This window comes from Rhinolophus sinicus, linkage group LG01 (genome assembly GCF_036562045.2).
Source record: "Rhinolophus sinicus isolate RSC01 linkage group LG01, ASM3656204v1, whole genome shotgun sequence".
Classification (NCBI taxonomy): Eukaryota; Metazoa; Chordata; class Mammalia; order Chiroptera; family Rhinolophidae; genus Rhinolophus; species Rhinolophus sinicus.
The window spans coordinates 146,326,154-146,344,560 of NC_133751.1; the positions used below are offsets into that span (position 1 = coordinate 146,326,154).

Here is an 18,407-nt window from a genome sequence, read left to right on the forward strand (position 1 = left end):
TGTGGTATCTAAAATGGAATTACTTTTCAATGACTAGTGCATCTTTTCTTTGAAATAATGTTACAATAAACGGCAGTTAATAGAATAAATTATCCTAATTTTGTAACTATGAATAAGATTGAAGAAATATTGAAACAGACATTCATTGAGTTAGGTTGGATGCTACTACTTCTGTCACATCAACTAGAAGAAGGGATGAGTCTTGCTTCCAGTATGTCTTCTCTCACGTGTGTGATGAGCTCCTGTTACTGCAGTGATGTGCACCATTGGAAATAAAGCACAGTTCTTCATGTCAGCACTTGATGCCTCTTTTTTGACAATGAGCAAAATGTTAGACATTTCATTGTGAATAGCTCTCATGATCCAGAGAATACGAGCAGACAATTTAATTGTTCTTGACTGTAAAAATTAAATCTGATACTAAATTTAATTGAGGAATCGCTTCATGTAGGATTTCCCCCTTATTTTAAATAAAAATTAAACTTGCATGTCTAAGCAACTACATTGATGTAACATTCAGAAGAAAACTCATGCTAAGTGATTTATAACCCGTCCTCCTAACTCCCTGATTATTATAAGTCCTGTTCTTTGAGTTTTCTTGCTGTATCCATAACCATGCTCAAGTCTTCATCTTAAAACTTTTTTCCCCCGAAGCCCCCTCACTCTAGCGCCATGATTTTTCTCTCCTTCACTTTCCAGCCCCTGAGAAATTCCTGCACCCTGGGTGGCTCCATAGTGTCTGTTGAGGGGTGTAGGCTGGTGGCCTGACTGAAGGATGGGACCAGTCTTGAAGCAGTGTTTGTAACAAGCAAGCTGACTTTAAGTTAGACTGTTCATCAAATGGGATGACTTAGCTATAGGTCTGGAAGTTCCCAGCTGCAATGGGCTTTCACCAGTGTCCTAACGGAGACAGGGTCTTTTGTTGTTTGCCCTTCCCTCAGCAGTTTAAGGCTTTTGTGCCATAGCAGAGATAGGAGAGAAAGATCTAGGTGGGATTTTGTGCCTCTCACCGTGGCTGCTGTTCCCGTCCCGCAGGCCTGCACCTAGTGGGAGGCTGTCTCAGGCCTCTGACCAGGTTTTTTATGTTGGTAGCCGGGGAGGTGTGCAGAGAAGAACCTGAGGGTGAATTCTCCTTTCTGTGGCCCTGAGGGTTCTATATTTTGCTTGCCTACATTTAACCTTTACCAACATGGTAAAATATCTAGCTCATTTCTTTTTAACAGTATTTAGCAGCATCTGCCCCAGGTAAGCAAGTCATCCTTGCAGGTGCCTCTTTTCCCTTGATTTCAGGTTAGTTGGTTTTATTGAGGTTTCAGCTCTCTGAGGGGTTGAAGAAAATTGTGACTGGGCAGATTGTGTGGTGTTTCTGTTGTCATTTGGGTGAGATCTTTGCTCTTCCTTCCTTTCTCCTGGAAGAAATGTTACGGATGATTATAGCTGCTTCAGAGAGGATAAATTTTCCACTTGGAATGTCGAAACTCCTGGCCCCATTTTAAATACTTTTATTGGAGCTTTGGAGCTTTTGTATTTTTCGATAACCTATGTGCGTTCTTCCCACTGCTATATTGTGGACTACAAGTCATGAAACTGACTTTATTCCTTTTTTCTTAAATCATCAATGCCAAACAGAGTTCTTGGCACAGAATGGATCCTCTGTAATTGTTTGTGGTTTGCGTTTTAATCTAACTAAGGGCATTTTTTTTTTATTATTGTACTTAATTGTGGCAACCTGTTCTGTCTGTGCCCTGCCCACATCCCATGGCCCTCACCACCAGTTCATTATCTTCTGACGCAGCAGCTTCCTAAGTGCAAGCCACTGGGACTTTGGGCCTGAAGGCTTTGTCTGCCATGGGTGTTGGGTCAGGTCAAATGTGCCGGGAAGTTATCACCCCAAGGAACAGCCCTCAACCATTAACTAATGGGAGCGGGACCAGTAGGTTCACTACTTCACCCCTTAGTTGAGAGAAGTCTGAGGCTTGCCCTCTGCAGGCTCCCAGAAGTCCTCAGGGGGCATGCGACCCATTGCTTAAGCAGTAGCCTGCTCATGAACGCACCCTGTACTGACTGCCTTCCCTGGCCTGTCTCACTTGTCTGCCTCCCAAGTCAGTTACTTGCACTCAGATCCTTGTGTTGGGGTCTGATTCTGGACAATTCCAACTAAGTACAGTTATAAGTCACATAAATATTCAGACATTTGAAGTATTATATATTATGGACAGTTTACAAAATCGAGGGTACTTGAGCATATGAAATCTCTTTTTTTAGAGGTGTTATTGTTTTCAACAGATTTCATATGGTTCTTTGCTTTTCCCCTGCCCCAAAAGGAAAAGAAACATCCTTTTTTCCCTTTTTAACTTTAGACATTAAAGCTGTTATTTTATTTTTAGAAGACTGGTACACTAAATCTTTTTAGATGTAATCAGGAAATCGTTGGGTCACTGCAGGTACACATATGATCATATCTCAGTAACTAGGTTTTAAAGACATGCTGTCAGGTTTACATTTACATTACTGGTTATCATCGCCCACATACACAGTGAGAATTTGGTGTGGTGTCGCATTTTATGATTCCTTTCCTGCACTTTTGGATTGGGGGCTCATCTTCTGCAGTTTTAATTGAAATAGAATAGTGTTAGTCTTGGATTTGAGAGCTGCTATTTTAAATATAGGAAAATGGACTTGTAAAGTAGTTTAGTGCAGAGAAGCACAAGAGAAGAAAGTAAAACCCATCTATATTTACCTGCATTCAGAGGTGAGCACTGTTGGCATTTTGTTGTAAATAATCAATTCCTTTATAATTCATGTCTACGTTAAAGCTAAGCCACACATACCACAATCACACTTGTGTGAGGGCAACTGTGAGGATACTGCCATGAGCTTAATGCTTATAGAGTCAAAGAAAAGACTTTCAGACCAAGGAAGGATGTTAGAAATCACCGTATGTGGTCCTTTTCCTTTTATGGCTGAAGAACCTGAGATCTGGAGAGATGCTGATTCCGGGGCGCATGCCTGGGTCAGGAGGCCTCGGTGTTTTCCTTAGTGGTTGTGTCTGTATCTGCAGCCTGGTCATCCTTTGTGGGAACAGTCTTTGCAGGCTTGGCCTCCAGGCTCCTGAGGATGCGTTCTTCCCTTGATGACTACCAGATTGTTCTCTGCAGGCCACATCTCTGCTTTACTTCTTAAGGTAATCAGTTTGCTGCTCCCGCGCCATCTTGCTTTAGGTTACTGTAGAGGAGTTATAAGGGAAACTGGACTTCAAGTTGAGAGGCAGGAAACCATGGCAGATGTGCACTCTTTGTAACCCGTGTTACTGGTATCATTTTTGTCACCGAGTCTCCAAGGCATGTCTGAGTCTTAGGGCTGAAAAATAGTAAGACTTAAATCTTGGCCTGAAGCCTAAACCAGATACCATGTTAATATTCCAACATTATCAGGTCATAAAGGTATATTGATCTTACTGAGAGTTAACATCTCTGTCATTTCATGGATTAAATTTGTGTTTGATTTTAGGTTTTAGGTTGTATGAGTTATTTTTTATCTTTGTACAGGAATTGTTCCTTTATGCTTTTAAATTTTAGGAAGTACTAAAATACACACACAAGTGTTAGGAATCCAGATGTAGCCCCAGATTTGACATTCAAATGTCTTCAAAAAAATGGAATCAGACTGTTTTGCATGTTCAAAATGTACCTTTTTCTAGAAAGTAGAATACAAGATACACAGTTTTCCTGCATGACTCAAATGTTCAGTGTGAAATGAATCAAGTAGTTGATCCCTAAATCATTGATTCTGACTGTGTCACCAAAACATTCAGATGGCTTTCTGTCTCTGTTCTTGGATTTATTATTTATATACATCCATATATATATATATATAATATAATATTTATTTTATTATTGGTTTCAGGTTAACATTGCATTTTTTTGTTGTTGTTTTTTGTTTTTGTTTTTAAATCACCTACAGCTATGATTGTAGTTAAACATTTCTTTTTTTAATTTTATTGGGGAATATTGGGGAACAGTGTGTTTCTCCAGGGTCAATCAGCTCAAAGTCATTGGACTTCAATCTAGTTGTGGAGGGTGCAGCTCAGCTCCAAGTCCAATTGCTGTTTTCAATCTTTAGTTGCAGGGGGCACAGCCCACCATCCCATGCAGAAATTGAATGGGCAACCTTGTTCTTAAGAGCCTGTGCTCTAACCAACTGAGCCATCTGGTTGTCCCTCCGGAAGCTCAGTAGCAGCTCGTTGTCTTCAATTTAGTTGTGCAGGGCACAGCTCACTGGCCTATGTGGGAATCGAACCGGCAACCCTCCTGTTTAGAGCTCGTGCTCTAATCAACTGAGCCATCCAGCTGCTTTTGGATTTATCGTCTTGAAATGGCCGAACAGGAAAATCTTTCTGCTTCACCTTAGGTAGCTGGCCTTAGTATTTGAAACTCCAGTGTAGTGGTGCATTGTGATGTTGACAAGTAAATTTGAGAAGCTAAACTAAATACATATTGACCAAAATCCTAGGCCCTAGAAATTGCGTACAAGAAATTGGTGAGATGGCAGTGAGTTATGTGCTGCAGAAATTTTCATCAGGATTTGTCTTCTATTGTGGGAATTAAGTTGGTTTGTTCTTTCAAGTATCATGTCTTATGGTCATTTTATAATATTTAAATCTAAGTATTAAACTTTAAGAGGGAAAGGCCTGTCTGTGCTTCCTAGATAGCCAATTTAAACATTTAAGTGACACAGGTAAACCCTGCCATGATATTTGTTGAATACAAAAAAAAAAAAAAAATCAGTCCTGTGAAATGTGGAATTGGATTGCATTACAAACTTAATAAAGTAATAAAGTCACTGAAGTAAGTCTGCCTACAAAGCTAGCCAGCCACAAATTTCCAGGTATTTGGGCACCAATTTAGCTATGTATAAACTCTTTTTATCTGTGATTCACATTATCCAAATTTGTGTAGTTGTGAGGCATTGTATCACAATATTTTGCTGTAATTTTTCATTACATAAAGCCTTTTCTTCATAGGTATAAGACTTGTTCCTATCCTGAATTTGTCGGTGGCCAGAAACAAATTTAGGATATGAACCAGTTGGAATCCGTTAGTTATTATATTAAAATAAAGCAGTAAAACTATTATCAGAAATTATAGAACTCTTAAGTGCTGGTTAGGTATCACTGATTTAGCAACACTGGCCATGGCCAAATATTTAGGTTTGGAGTCTGAACCTGACCTCTTGGTTTGACCCAAACTTTCTTCTAACCTTAGATTTCTGTATGCACAGTGCTATGCCTGCTAGGGAAGACGCACATGGGAGATCAGTGCATTCCAGGAGCTTTCAGTCTACAATCTGCCCCACTGTGCACCACAGAGAGGATGCAAACCCGTTGACAGCAGAGCAGTTCATGGTGGGCACAACTGTTTCATGGCCACAGGAAACTTTTTCAAAACTGCAGGTCCCATACGATTGCATAGCAGCATCCTGGGAGATGTACCGTGTTTCCCATTAGTTGATTTACATGAGCATTCAGGACTTTAATCCCTCCCCCCAGTTTAAAAACAAGAAATCATCTAGGCTAACTCAGCTGGAGATGTGCTTTTTACAAATAAGAGTTGGAAGAAAACCATGCCAGAGTGAATGAACTACTTCACTGCAGCAGAAGTATCAGCTCTGTACCATTGAAATATTAATTATGGTCTGATTTTTCTGGAAGCCAAGCAACAAGGGAAAGACCCTATAAAGAAAAGTAAAGTATCAGTCTTTACCGCAGGGTTTCCTGAAATTATGCTGTCATGTTGATACACTAGGATTAGGCTGAAGTTCAATTTCCTGGTGACAATTTCCTGATTTAAAAAATGCCGAAAGCCCCATGCCAGCTAAGCTGTAAGGACCAGCTTCTGAGGTATGCGAATAAATAAGTTGATAACTATAATACTGCTTCATATATGTTACCAGATAACCCAGGGACAGAGTTGGTTCTCTCAGCTCTTTCTTGTGTTCTAGAGAGAAATTTCTGGCTCAAGCAGAAACATTTTTAGTGTTCTAAAATAGACTGGCAAAGGTTTGAGATCTTAAATTTGCAGTTTTGTTTTTGAAAGGGTGTGGTTTGAAGTTTAACCTCATGTTAGCTACAAGATGTGAGGCTATTGAATGAAAAAGAATTATAGCTTTACCCCAGGTTATAAAGACATAATGATTATTTAGGTTATTTTGATTTTTTTTTTTTAAATTAGGGAAGGATGTAAAAGAATTACCTCTGTACCTTAAAACTAATCACATTATGTTGTATGTTTTGCTTCTCTTATTCAGTAAATTAGAATTGTAAGATGAGATGCTCACAAGCAGATTACATGCTATAACTTTGACTTTCAAAGTTTAATAAACACTTTGGACTATGCCAACAATATATGTGGTCATTAAATTCCTTGTACTAAAAGGTATTCACACTTTTTAGAGGTGCTGTACTAATCAAGATAAATGGAATCATTAGCGCTTGACATCTGCCTACTGTCTGCTGCTCTACCTTGGCAATATTTTATCTTTTTCTACTCAGTAGCTTTGTAAATATTTTGGTTGGATCACCTAAGTTATTAGTAATGGTTTAAACCTTAATCGATATGGTGAAGCACAAAAAAATGGAATTATCTACATTATATTTTGGTAGTTGTTCAAAAACATAATTTGAACTTCTGGTATGAAAAGAGTGATCACTAATGGTCATAAGACTTTTTCTGTAGGTAATATTTCAGATATAGAAAAGTACGGAGAAGAATGTGATGAATAGCAACGAATACTTCAAATTTAAGTAATCCTGTTTTTACCAAATTTACCAAATTTGCATAAGGTTTCTGAAGTTGGTGTTTATCCTTTCCGTTATGTTTTATTTGTACTACATTTATATATTTTTATAACTATGAGCTTTTAGATGCTGAAAACTTGTTATGGTTATGATTTCCTGTCACTTTTCCCCTGATATTAGAGTTAGTAAATTCCACCCACTAAGTACTTCGCTGGAAAGGACTGACTCCAATTCCTTTTCTAGGCTGGGCTTCCAAGCCAGCATTCTCCAGGAGGTTTCTATTATTTTGATTTTTCTGTTAGTAGGAGTTACTTAAGCAGCATCATTTTCTTCAACCCTTTACACTCTCCAACAATTTAGATGTTAATTAGCTAATTTTTAAATGCAGCATAGTTTTTAAGTTTTATTTTTCCTTGCTGTATTCCTATTTAAGCTTCCACACGCAGTTTGGCATTTTTATACTTAAAATAAGACGACATATTTATCTATTTGGAAAACAGTTCAACTAATAGCAACCTTTTTAGGGGGAAAAAAGTCTTCATTAACCTACAGCAGGTTGTTGATGACAGCTGAATAAGAGTTTATAAGTATTAATTACTCTTTAATTTATTTTGTAGTCTGACTTACTACCGTGTTTCCCCAAAAATAAGACCTAACCGGAAAATAAGCCCTAGCATAATTTTTCAGGATGACATCCCCTGAAGATAAGCCCTAATGCGTGTTTTGGAGCAAAACTTAATATAAGACCCGGTCTTATTTTTTGGGAAACATGGTATGTGATGCTTTTTTTTTTCAAGTCATGAACTGCATTTCTAAAACATTTATGAGTTCTCTCAGATTTATGCAAATTTTATACTTCCCTGTTCTTTACCCCAATTTCCCTCTGTATCTTTGAGGAGAGAAGTTTCAGCCCATTTGTCATGATTACTTACTTGACTTCATGCTGAAATTCAGGACTTTCCCATAACTTGGCTCCACAGTTTTGCCTCAGCTCTAACATCAGCCAAGGCTGCTTGTGGCTTAAATCTTCCTCTCTCAGATCCTTCCTTTGTTAGCTGAGGAGGAGGTAAGAAACAAAAAGGGACTCAGTCTTTGTGATCAAACTTTAGCTAGAACTGCTACTGCTTCACAGGGAGAGCCAAATTACAGACTCACCCTTTATCTCTAGGTCAGGAAGACTAACCTATCCTTTTCTACTCACAAGTCATTTTCAGCTCAGAGGTTTTCCTGATTTCTGTTGATTGTTTTCTTATTAATTTTAAGTAACTAGCAACTTTAAAATGTGCCTCCTGTTTAGAAGCTTTGTTTATAGATGTCGCTTCTTAAAACCATTTATTAAAATGGCCAGTGTGTCTTTTAAAGAGAAAAAAATCCCAAAGATAGTTAAAGAAAATTTATGTAAATAGAAAATTCACAAAATTTTTAAAGTGAAAATTGAAGTGCTTTTAAAAAATTGAGGTATAATTCACATACCATAAAATTCACCCTTTAAAGTGTACATTTCAGTAGTTTTTAGTACATTTTATAAAGTTGTACAATCAGCATCACTATCTAATTCCAAAACATTTTCATCACCCCCAAAATAAACCATGTGCCTGGTTAGCAGTCATTCCCCATTTGTTTTACTCCCAGTCGCCAGGAACCACTAATTTACTTTATGAATTTTCCTATTCTGGACATTGCATATAAACAGAGTCATAAAATATGTGTACTTTTGTGTCAGGTGTCTTTTACTTAACGTAATGTTTTCAAGATTCACGCATGTTTTGGCATGAATCAGTATTTCCTTTTTATGACTGAATAATATTCTGTTGTTTGGCTATACCACATTTTGCTTATCCATTCATGAGCTGGGGACATTTGGGTTGTTTTCATTTTTTGGCTATTAAGGAAATGTTACTATGAACATTTGTGTGTGTGTTTTTGTAGACATACGTTTTCAGTTCTTCCCGTACACACCTTGGAGTGGAATTGTTGGGTCAGATGATAACTTTAACTTGTTGAGGAACTGCCAGACTGTTTCCAGAGCAGCTGCGCTGTTTTACTTTCCCAAGCAGCAATGTAGGAGGGTTCCAATCCTCTGCATTCTCACCCGCTTGGTATTCTTGGTCTTTAGTTACAGCTTTCCGAGTGGGTGTAAAGTGATAACTCATTATAGTTTTGATTTACATTTCCCTAATAACTAAAGACATTTGAGCATATTTTCATGTTCTTATTGGCCATTTCGAGATCTTCTTTGGAAAAATGTCTATTCAAATTCTTTACCTATTTTTAATTGGTTTATTTCAAGCGTTTTTATTATGTTTTTAAGTATTGTGATTACTTTTAGGGAAAGAAAATTTTCTAGGAATGAATGACAATGTATGAGTAAAATACACGTGAAGTATTAACTGCCACGTAGCACATGAAAAACAGCAAAACTGATTATACAAATGAACATCATCTACCCATTGTGTTACGGAAATGGTGCCAAATTAGTTTATAGACTTAGTGTCAGGCATTAAGACATTTTTGTTAATGTTAGAGGTATTATGTTCTACTTAGAGTAAGATCAGTATAGTTTATAGATTCGTTAACTGTGGTCTGTCATGCCTTACTCATCTGTGCTAATATGTATCAACTAGCCATATTTGGCTATGTAAGTTTATATTTAAATGATTTAAAATAAAAATACTCAGTTCCTCAGTTACAGTAGCCACATTCCAAGTGCTTAGTAGCCACACATAGCTAGTGCCCACCATATAGGACAGCACAAATATACAACATTTCCATCATCATAGAAAGTTCTGTTGGGTAGTGCGGGCCCAGATTTATTTTATTCCGAAATTTCTTACTCTAAGGAAACTGTCAGTGGGAATATATATGTATATGTGTGTGTGTGTGTGTGTGTGTGTGTGTGTGTGTGTGTGTTTATTAGTGTTTGGAGAACTTACTATCTGGAAGAGTGCTTTTTTTGTTGTTTTTCAGTTTTTGTTGGTGGTAACTTGTAAAAACTCCTAATATTAAAAAACAACTATGTAAAGTTAATTATTGTTTTTAACTCTTGAATTTATTAACATTTATTGCAACCAGTTGAATTTGGAATTATGTTCTACTCTAAGAATTTATATAGTTAAAATTAGGAAATAGAGAAATTAACAGATAATCTGAAAGGTATTGATTTTCATCAGAGTTCTGCAAAATACTTTAAAACTGCCAGTAAAATTTATTATTATTAATAAAAATTTATTATTATTATTTGAGTTTTATTTCCTCATCTATTATCAGCCCTACTGATGAATCTGTCATATGTGTAGATGTTAAAACATAAGCATAATAAGAATGTGAATAGTTGCACATTTTTCAAAGCTTTTTGATACTGAGCTAATCCAGTATCAATTTTACTTGCCTTTGAGAACTGAAGCATTGAAGAGTCGCTGTTCAAAGTATCCACTGCTGTCTTGATTTGGCAAATGTGTTAGAGACGTTTATGTTTCAAAGTTAGCATTTCTTCTTAATGTCTTCTTAATATGCATGTTGTCTGTTCTTAGGAGGATTTCTTTCCCCCCTTCGTTTGCGCATTGTGAACTTTTAATGTCTAAACTGCCTGGTCCATGTTGGAGATGCACGTATATTCCTTTCTCAAAGAGGAGCTCACCTAATGAGGCCTCTAGTGTATTTCCTGTGATAAATATGGCGACAATTGACCTTTATATCAAATGACATTTTACATTGTTGCAATAAATGGACTTTCCTCTATAAGTGGTTGTTAGCCATGACGTTATTCTTTGAAGTGTAGTTCCAGAAGTGAGGTAAACAGAAGATTGCCTGCTTCTGTAAACACTTGAAAACTGCTAATAAGTGGGTTGCTAGCATAGCCCCATATGGACTTGTTAGAAGGGAGTGCTTTCAGAAGTTCTAGTGGCAATCAGAATAAAAGACACTAAGATACTGTTACTGTAAACCATCCTCAACTCAGTGTACCTCACTTAATTGTCCTTAAGCTCCGGATCTTTAAAAAGGAAACAAAAAGTGTGATTTGATTAGGTCACTTCTGTACTTAACATGAATTATTGCTCTGTGATAAAGACTGAAAGCCTGACCATGATCTATAAGGCCTGTGTGACCTTCCTTCCTCTAACAGCAGAGCTGCTAAACTGGCAGCCTGGCCTGTACACAAATCCAGATTTCCAGCTTCTTTTAGAATACTAGTCATGGTTTGTTGAGTGCTTATTATATGGCAGGCACTATTCTAAGCATTTTATGTGAATTCGTTAATTTAATCTTCACAACCCCACAGCCAGGAATTACTAGCTCTGTTTTATAGAAGTGAATATAGAAACACATACCAGTGAAGCATGCCATCAAGAGATACACAGCTAAGAATTAACAGCGCAGCTTTTCTGTCAAGACCACTAAAGTCTAGAACCCATGCTGTCGACCACTGTCAGCCTGAGATAAGCTGTCAGTGTAACGTGTAACACCATGGCTCATCATTTCACGTTTACTTATAGGAGTTTTTGATTTAAGTCTCTCTCCCTCACAAGACTGTAAGCTCCATGAAGGAGGAACTGTGTCTTTCCCCCATTACCATTGTGTTTTTAGAGTCCATGAAACCATCTGACATGTAGTAGGTGGTCAGTGTACGTTCAATGAATAAATGAAAGTGATTTTTGTGACTCATCACGTTGCTTGAACATGAGACCAGGCCCTTTTATAAGCAAAAAATTTAATCTTTTAGTTTAATATCATCTGGAAAGTGAGGGAAGATATTGAAATTTCTATAAAGTATATTGGATTCTAATACAAAAAAGCTGTAATTTCATAATGGCCAAAGATTTGTCATTTTACTTTTGTTTTGATTATGGGTATGAGAATAGGTATTAATTAGCTTATGTTCAGTAACTCATCTGTAATGTGAATAATTAAAATATACTGACGTATGTAATCTAATTAAAGTTTGTAGTAAATTTATTTAAAACTTTTTCTTTTTTTAACTATATTTAAAACTTAAACAGCATTCGTATTTTGTTACAAAAATAAAATGCACATTCTGATTTTGTCACTGAATGTTTCATTTCTTATTAAATCTATGTAATCATTAATAGTGGAGTTCAAACTAAGAACTAAAAAAATGGAATTTGATAAGGAGAATTGGATTTTATAGCATTTAACTTGTAATTATACTAAAATTATTTTGGAGATACTTGGCAGCTCAATTTCTAAATTATCTTGTGATGGCCTAAAAGTAAACTAGTTTCTTCCTATTTGAATATATGTAGCTATAAGAAGAAAATTTTATTAAATTGTATGAAGTGTGGAGACAATGTTAATTGTGTCCTAAAAGGTAGGAATTTTTTCCTTTGAGGTTATTATTAAAGTAATAAATCATGATGAAGTCAAGAAATGTAAACAGTATGACTGAATGTTTTTCATTTTATCATGGAACAGTGTTTCTGCTTAACTAAGAGCTGTAGAATATCAAGTAAATTATGGGGTTTAGAACAAAGTAGCCGTATTCCAAATCTAGCTCTTCTTGACTAACCTGTAAGGAAGATAATCGATTAAATAAAGCATAATACATGGCAATCTGATTGCAGAAGCAGTCTAGAAGAATACTTGAAAGATGTACCTTTGTGTTTCACCAGTAACAGTCCGTTTTCATGAAGTATATAAAACGGTGGCTGAAAATCATTCTTCTTTGCTTGGGTTGGTTCCTCTTGAGCTTGAACAGTTTGAAGCTGGATCATAGACAATAAAACATATGAGTTCAATGACAGTCTTTGTAGGTTGAATAAGACTTATTTGAGCAATGATCATTTTAGTCATAGCTCTGCATGCAAAAGTGGTTATGGTCAGAAGTATCTTCCATGTAACTTCTATATAACACAGTATGTACCTGTTTCTAGGCCTGTGATATATTCCTTATGAAATGTTACAACAATATTCTTACATAAGGTACAACTATAAACAAGGGGTGGGCCCAGAGAACACAGAGAAGCAAGTGGCCAGAACATGGGGTTTATCACACGATAATTCAACCTGTAGTAGTGATCTCAGCAGTAGCCTCTCAGCTTTGTGTGAAAGTTAAAAATAATTGCAAGCGACATAAAGCCTTAAATAGAATGTGTGTAACTGATACAAAGCCTTGGTAAAAGTGCATTTGTATAAACCATGCAGTGGTTCTGTATATTTTCTCATTTACTAGTTGTCTTCACATAATCTTTGGAAGAATGTGATATTATCAATACACACTTTACACACCAGGAAGCAAACTAAGAAAAGTCTCTGACTTGCCTACGAACTCACAACTGGTGAGTAACAGAATCAGAACTTTAGTTTTCTGACGTAAAAAGGAAAGGCTTCTGTTTGACCATGCTGTTGCTCTGAGTTAATGTGGGAGATGTCATATGTATATAAAGCACCTATTAGTTTAGAGTTTTGGTTTGTTTGGGTATAACGTTTATGTAATTGTTCAAGTTAAATTTAGATAGACTTGCGCTGAATGAACTTGAGTGTTAGACTAGTTTCTGCACATACTATTACACAGTTTTTTTTCTTTATACCATTTTGATTGCTGAGTAAAGACATTGTAATCCACTGCCAGATACAGTTCTGGCTCATAGTGACTCAGTGGTGTTGAATGAATGAATGAATGAATGAGTGAATGAAAAGGGAAAGGCAAGAAAGGGAAAATAAAATTTGCAGGTGTTGTGTCTTGTAAGAGAAGCTCTTTTGGGAATAAATATGGTGATGAAACATAACACGTAAACTAAATTAAGTAGAAAACTCCTGAGGTGTGCCTAAATCATAATTGAAATGTTGATTTGTTTCTTCAGTTATAGAATCATTTGCTTATGGATTCGTTCCACAGAAGCAGACCATTGTCTAGGTAGACACTTCATTTTTTTCAGTTTCTCCCCTCTATACCCACACATTTTATCATTGCCACTTACTAAATTATTTCTAAACATTGTCAATGTGATTCTACAGTAGATTTCTGTGCATGTGCACTACAAATCAAATTACACTTTCTCATGAAACCGAATTATAAAAATATTTTCATCTGCAGTTTTTTTAAAAAAAAACTTTTATTTATTTTAAGTGTATTTTTCCAGGACTCATCAGCTCTAAGTCAAGTAATTGTTTCAATCTAGTGGAGGGTGCAGCTCACAGTGGCCCATGTGGGGATCGAACCAGCCACCTTGTTGTTAAGAGCACCGCGCTCTAACCCACTAAGCTAACCAACCGCCCCATAAAAGTATTTTCAAGGGAGGGCTGTGCGATGCAGGTAGGGTCGAAACTTTAAAAATGGATGAGTGCATAATTTAACAAGTATTTGTGGTGCTAGGAGCATCCTCTTTTTCAGCACTCACTATCACATGTTATCCTAGAATTCCTTCACCTTCTCCTCGTCAGTACTTTCTTTGTTTCCTTCAGGGATGACTCTTCATTTGGACTTACTTTGACTACTGAGACTTTTCCAGAGAGGGTGCTCTGCTGAATTCATATATGGACCATGTGCTCGTTCCTTATTTTTCTTTCTGTACCACTTAACATTGTTCTCCTACTTCTAAATAATGTGAGGCAACATACATTAAGAAGGAATCTTCCCCAACTCTGTCTTGATCGTTTGACACTCACTGTCTCACTTATGTCCAGGTATCAAGTGTACTGTAGTGCATGGTAGATGGCTTTTACCATAGCCCCCAGCGATCCCCACCTCCTGGAATTCATACCTTTGTGTAATCCCTTCCCCTTGAGCATGGCCTGAACTGATTACTCACTTCTTATGAATAGAATATTCCTTAGGATGATGTAATGTTACTCCAAGAATAGCACTGTCATCAATATTGTGATTCTTGATAGCTCTGTGGTAAAAGAACTTAGAATCTGCTCCTCATTCAGGGAAAGGCAAGCCCTGTGGCTATTTGAAAGGAGCTGTCCAAAGGGTGTCGGGAAACAGATAACAGGTGAAAGAGGCACTGCACATTCGAAAGAAGGCTTGTCTTCATTTTTACTGACTACCTTAGTTTAGTGGTCCTGGAGAATGCTTTACATCTCGTTGAGTCATTATTTTTTCATATCTACAATGGATGGAGTTGAAGTTGAGGATTTTGATAAATTCTTCAGTTCACATCCTTTACATCCAGAAATGTAATATTTTGCTTTTTGATAAAGTTTCATTTAAAACAAAACCAAAAAAATCCCGTCCAGATACAGTGAAGTTATTTTTTTTTCTCAGAAACCGTATGTTGTAGGTAAGAAATGTACGTACCATCTTAAATCTTCTGATATTATTTTATTGGATTTTAGCATATCTGGGCTTCTCTTTGGAGATAGTATTTATAGTAACTTCCTAGAGTTATACTTGTTATGTGTAGTTATGAAGGCAGTTTTAATGTGGTTAGACCATCTTAATCTTTCTGAGTTTGTGTTTCTGAGTTTTCTGAAGCTAAAAATTTCCTGTTAGGAGGAAGTATGTGTCCTTTTCTCTGCACTGCATGTATTCTTTTCCTACTGTGAAGTCACTATGGCACGTCTGAAACCATCTTCTATACTCTGAAATGTTCCTGGTATTAATAATGGTGCTCAAATGCTGCTATGAGGTTCCCCTGACCCTGGCTTCCTGCCTTAGCTGGACTCAGGCAGATGGTTTTTTGCTGAGAGCTCCTTCCTTCTCAGGTCCAAGGATTAGTCCCAGTTTTTTTTTTTTTTTTTTCATTTTTGTTTGTTTGTTTTTTTAGTATCAGAATCAGAAACTAAATTCTACGCACCTGCTTTTAAGCCCTATGTCATTCATGTAGCTTACAAAATTTTCTTGCCATTTGGAATCAGTGGAAATAACTTCTATAGTTATGTTTATCAAACAAAACAAAAATGTGCGTGTTACAAACATAACTATGTCCAGCAAAAATTTAACAAGAATAGTAGAAGAACTCTAAGGTGAGATCTGGATTCCTCAGGTCTGGCTCATATGCTGATGGTTCTAAAACCCTGGCCGCAGCGCTCCCTACTCACTTCCCTTGGGAAAATAACTAACAGATTGAACCATTTTTCTTTAGCTGTTGGTCATTATTAAGGAAACAATTAGGGGAAATCTTGTTCTCAAATTGCATTTTTAAATAGGCACATTAGAGATACTAGATCAAACAGTTGAATTTATTTAAACTATTTTCATTCAGTTTAAGGGTCTGCAAATCATTAATAACAGATGTTGTCTACTACCTAGGATTATTGAAGGGTGAAATTGGGACACGAACAGCCAAAATGTGTGAATTTTGCTTATGAACAGTTCTTGTGCCAGCAGATCGGTTGATGCCACTGTGAACATATCGATGCAAGAGGACTTAACTTAGGGCATTTGTTGTCTGCCTTTCTCTCCCGCTAGGCTTCTGGTACCTCTGTAATGACAGACATGGTTACCAAAACAAATTTAAAAAACTTTTCAGAGGGAAGATAAAAGTGATATCTACAAAGCAAACATATTCACTAGAATTTTTAAGGGGGTTAAAAAGTACATAAGTAAAGTAGATGTATTTTTTATAGACTTTCAAGAAACCTGTAACAAGTTCCCACTTTTAATGGCTGTTTTTAAAAAATACTGTGCGGCTTTAAATGGTGAGAATAGCTGATTTGTCATAGATGGTTGACGTTTGGAAATGAAAAATAACAAGTCGGAATAAAGAGGCATTTTTCTGGAGGAAGAAGTGCAAATAGCAGCGTGCCTCAGTTCCTTGCAGGGCCTGGTTTTACTCTTCCAATCTGTACTGAGGGGGGCATGAGTCTCTAGGTTTTTAGCAGTGAACACCCTAGAAGATTGATGAAAGTTCTTTCTATTTGTTCTCCTCGCTTTGGTTCTCCCCCCTTCATTGACATTGTTAATCTTTATTTTGTAGTTTTTTAGTTGCACTTTAATGAGGGTTGAGTTGTTCTTACATCTCAGTTGGTAGCACTTTGTCATCACTGGCGGGGGCCAGACCTGTGCTTTATGTAATCACTCCTGTTGTCAGCATTCCCTGCACCGCCCCACCACTACCATAGCCCTTATTCTAATGTGTGTAGTTTGATTCTTTGTGTTCATATGTACTCTGTGTAAAATGTTACATAAATAGTATTGTTCTCATTCAGTTAATATTTTCACTCAGCAATTTATGATAATGGTCTTTCCATGGTTCTGTGTGAATATTGAGCTTATTGATTCTGACTGCAGTTGAGTGTTCCCTCTCCACTCCTTCTGTGCTGAGAATCTAGATTGTTTCCATCTCCCCACCAACAAAGTGGACTGCATGTTTCTTGGGACACGTATGACAGTTTCTTTGGGAACTATGCCCAGGACTAGAATAGCTGGATTGTAGACTAAGAGGACATTTCATTTGCATAAGCCATGCCGCACGGTCTCTAGAATGGCAGCATCCCCACGCCCCAACAACACTTGGTGTGGTCCAGCTTTCTAATTTTCACCAGTTTATCAGGTATAAAATATCTCATTTTTAGTCTGTATTTCTCTGGCTACTTGGGAACTTCATCAATCTGCTTGTTATCTTGTTTTGGGTAGCCTCTTCTGCAAAATGTCTTGTTTATAGCTTTTGGGTTCTCGCCTTCCTGTGTTGATTTGAGGGACATTCTCATATTCTGGATATTAGTCCTTGATGAAAGCATTGCAAAAATCTTCTAATCTCTCATCTGCCTGTAAACTTTATCAACTGAAACCCTTAACTGTGCTATCGAAACCTTTTCTTTTTTTTGACTTTGGTTTATAGTTTTGAAGTCTTTCCCTATCCCTAGGTTCCAAAGATGTTCTCTAACATTTTCTTTTTTATAGTTTATCCTTTCACAATTTGAATTTCCTCCATCTAGACTCCACATCATGTCATTACCGTGATTAAGTCTTCAAGTGTCCTATTGCCTGCAGAGTGAAGCCAGAACACTCATAGGGCATATGAAGCCCCTTACGATCTGTAGCATCTCTTTCCCCCCATTCAGATGTGCCCACGCTGCCTCTTACTCACCTTCCTACTCCAAGTACACAGAATTGGATGTTTTCTAAAAACACCCTGTATTAGAAAAGTGAGCATTGTAACAATTTAAAAGGTATTTCCCTACTTAAATCATTATGAAGTCTAGAAAAATATATTTCTTTTGTTAATTTTGAAAGAGAAATAGTTCTATTTAAATTATAGCGGTAGCACAATGAGAATTGTTTAGGAAGTCAGATAATACAGAAATGAGCAAAGTAGGAAATGAAAAATTCTGAAACCCAACCCTCTCATACTCCCCCTGCCCCTTTACTGTACATAGAATCATTTGGGTAGCAGGCCAGAGAGGGGTTCTCAGTGCCCAGGCCATGATCCAGAACAAATAAACCAGAATTGCTGGGGGTGGGACCCAGGCACTGGTATTCTTAATAGATCTCTAGGTGATTCTAATATACAGCCAATGTCAGAAATATTACTTAGCTCTTCCACCACTTCAAAGAAGAAAAATGAGTCATACCAAACTTATTGTTCAGCATCTTGCTTTTCTCTCCTCCCCTAAGTACTTGCTAAGTGAGGTTTAAAACTCTACCTTTGGTTTAAAATTTAACTACAATGAAAAATTCCATTTATTTTGAAAATGTTATCAAGCATGC

The 18,407-nt window shown here is 36.9% G+C and overlaps 1 protein-coding gene across 15 annotated transcripts in view; it reads left to right on the top strand.

Moving 5' to 3' along the window:
• The window catches only part of PKP4 (plakophilin 4), a 228,375-nt gene that overhangs the window by 14,718 nt on the left and 195,250 nt on the right, over positions 1-18,407 (top strand). The gene's annotated exons all lie outside the window — the stretch shown is intronic.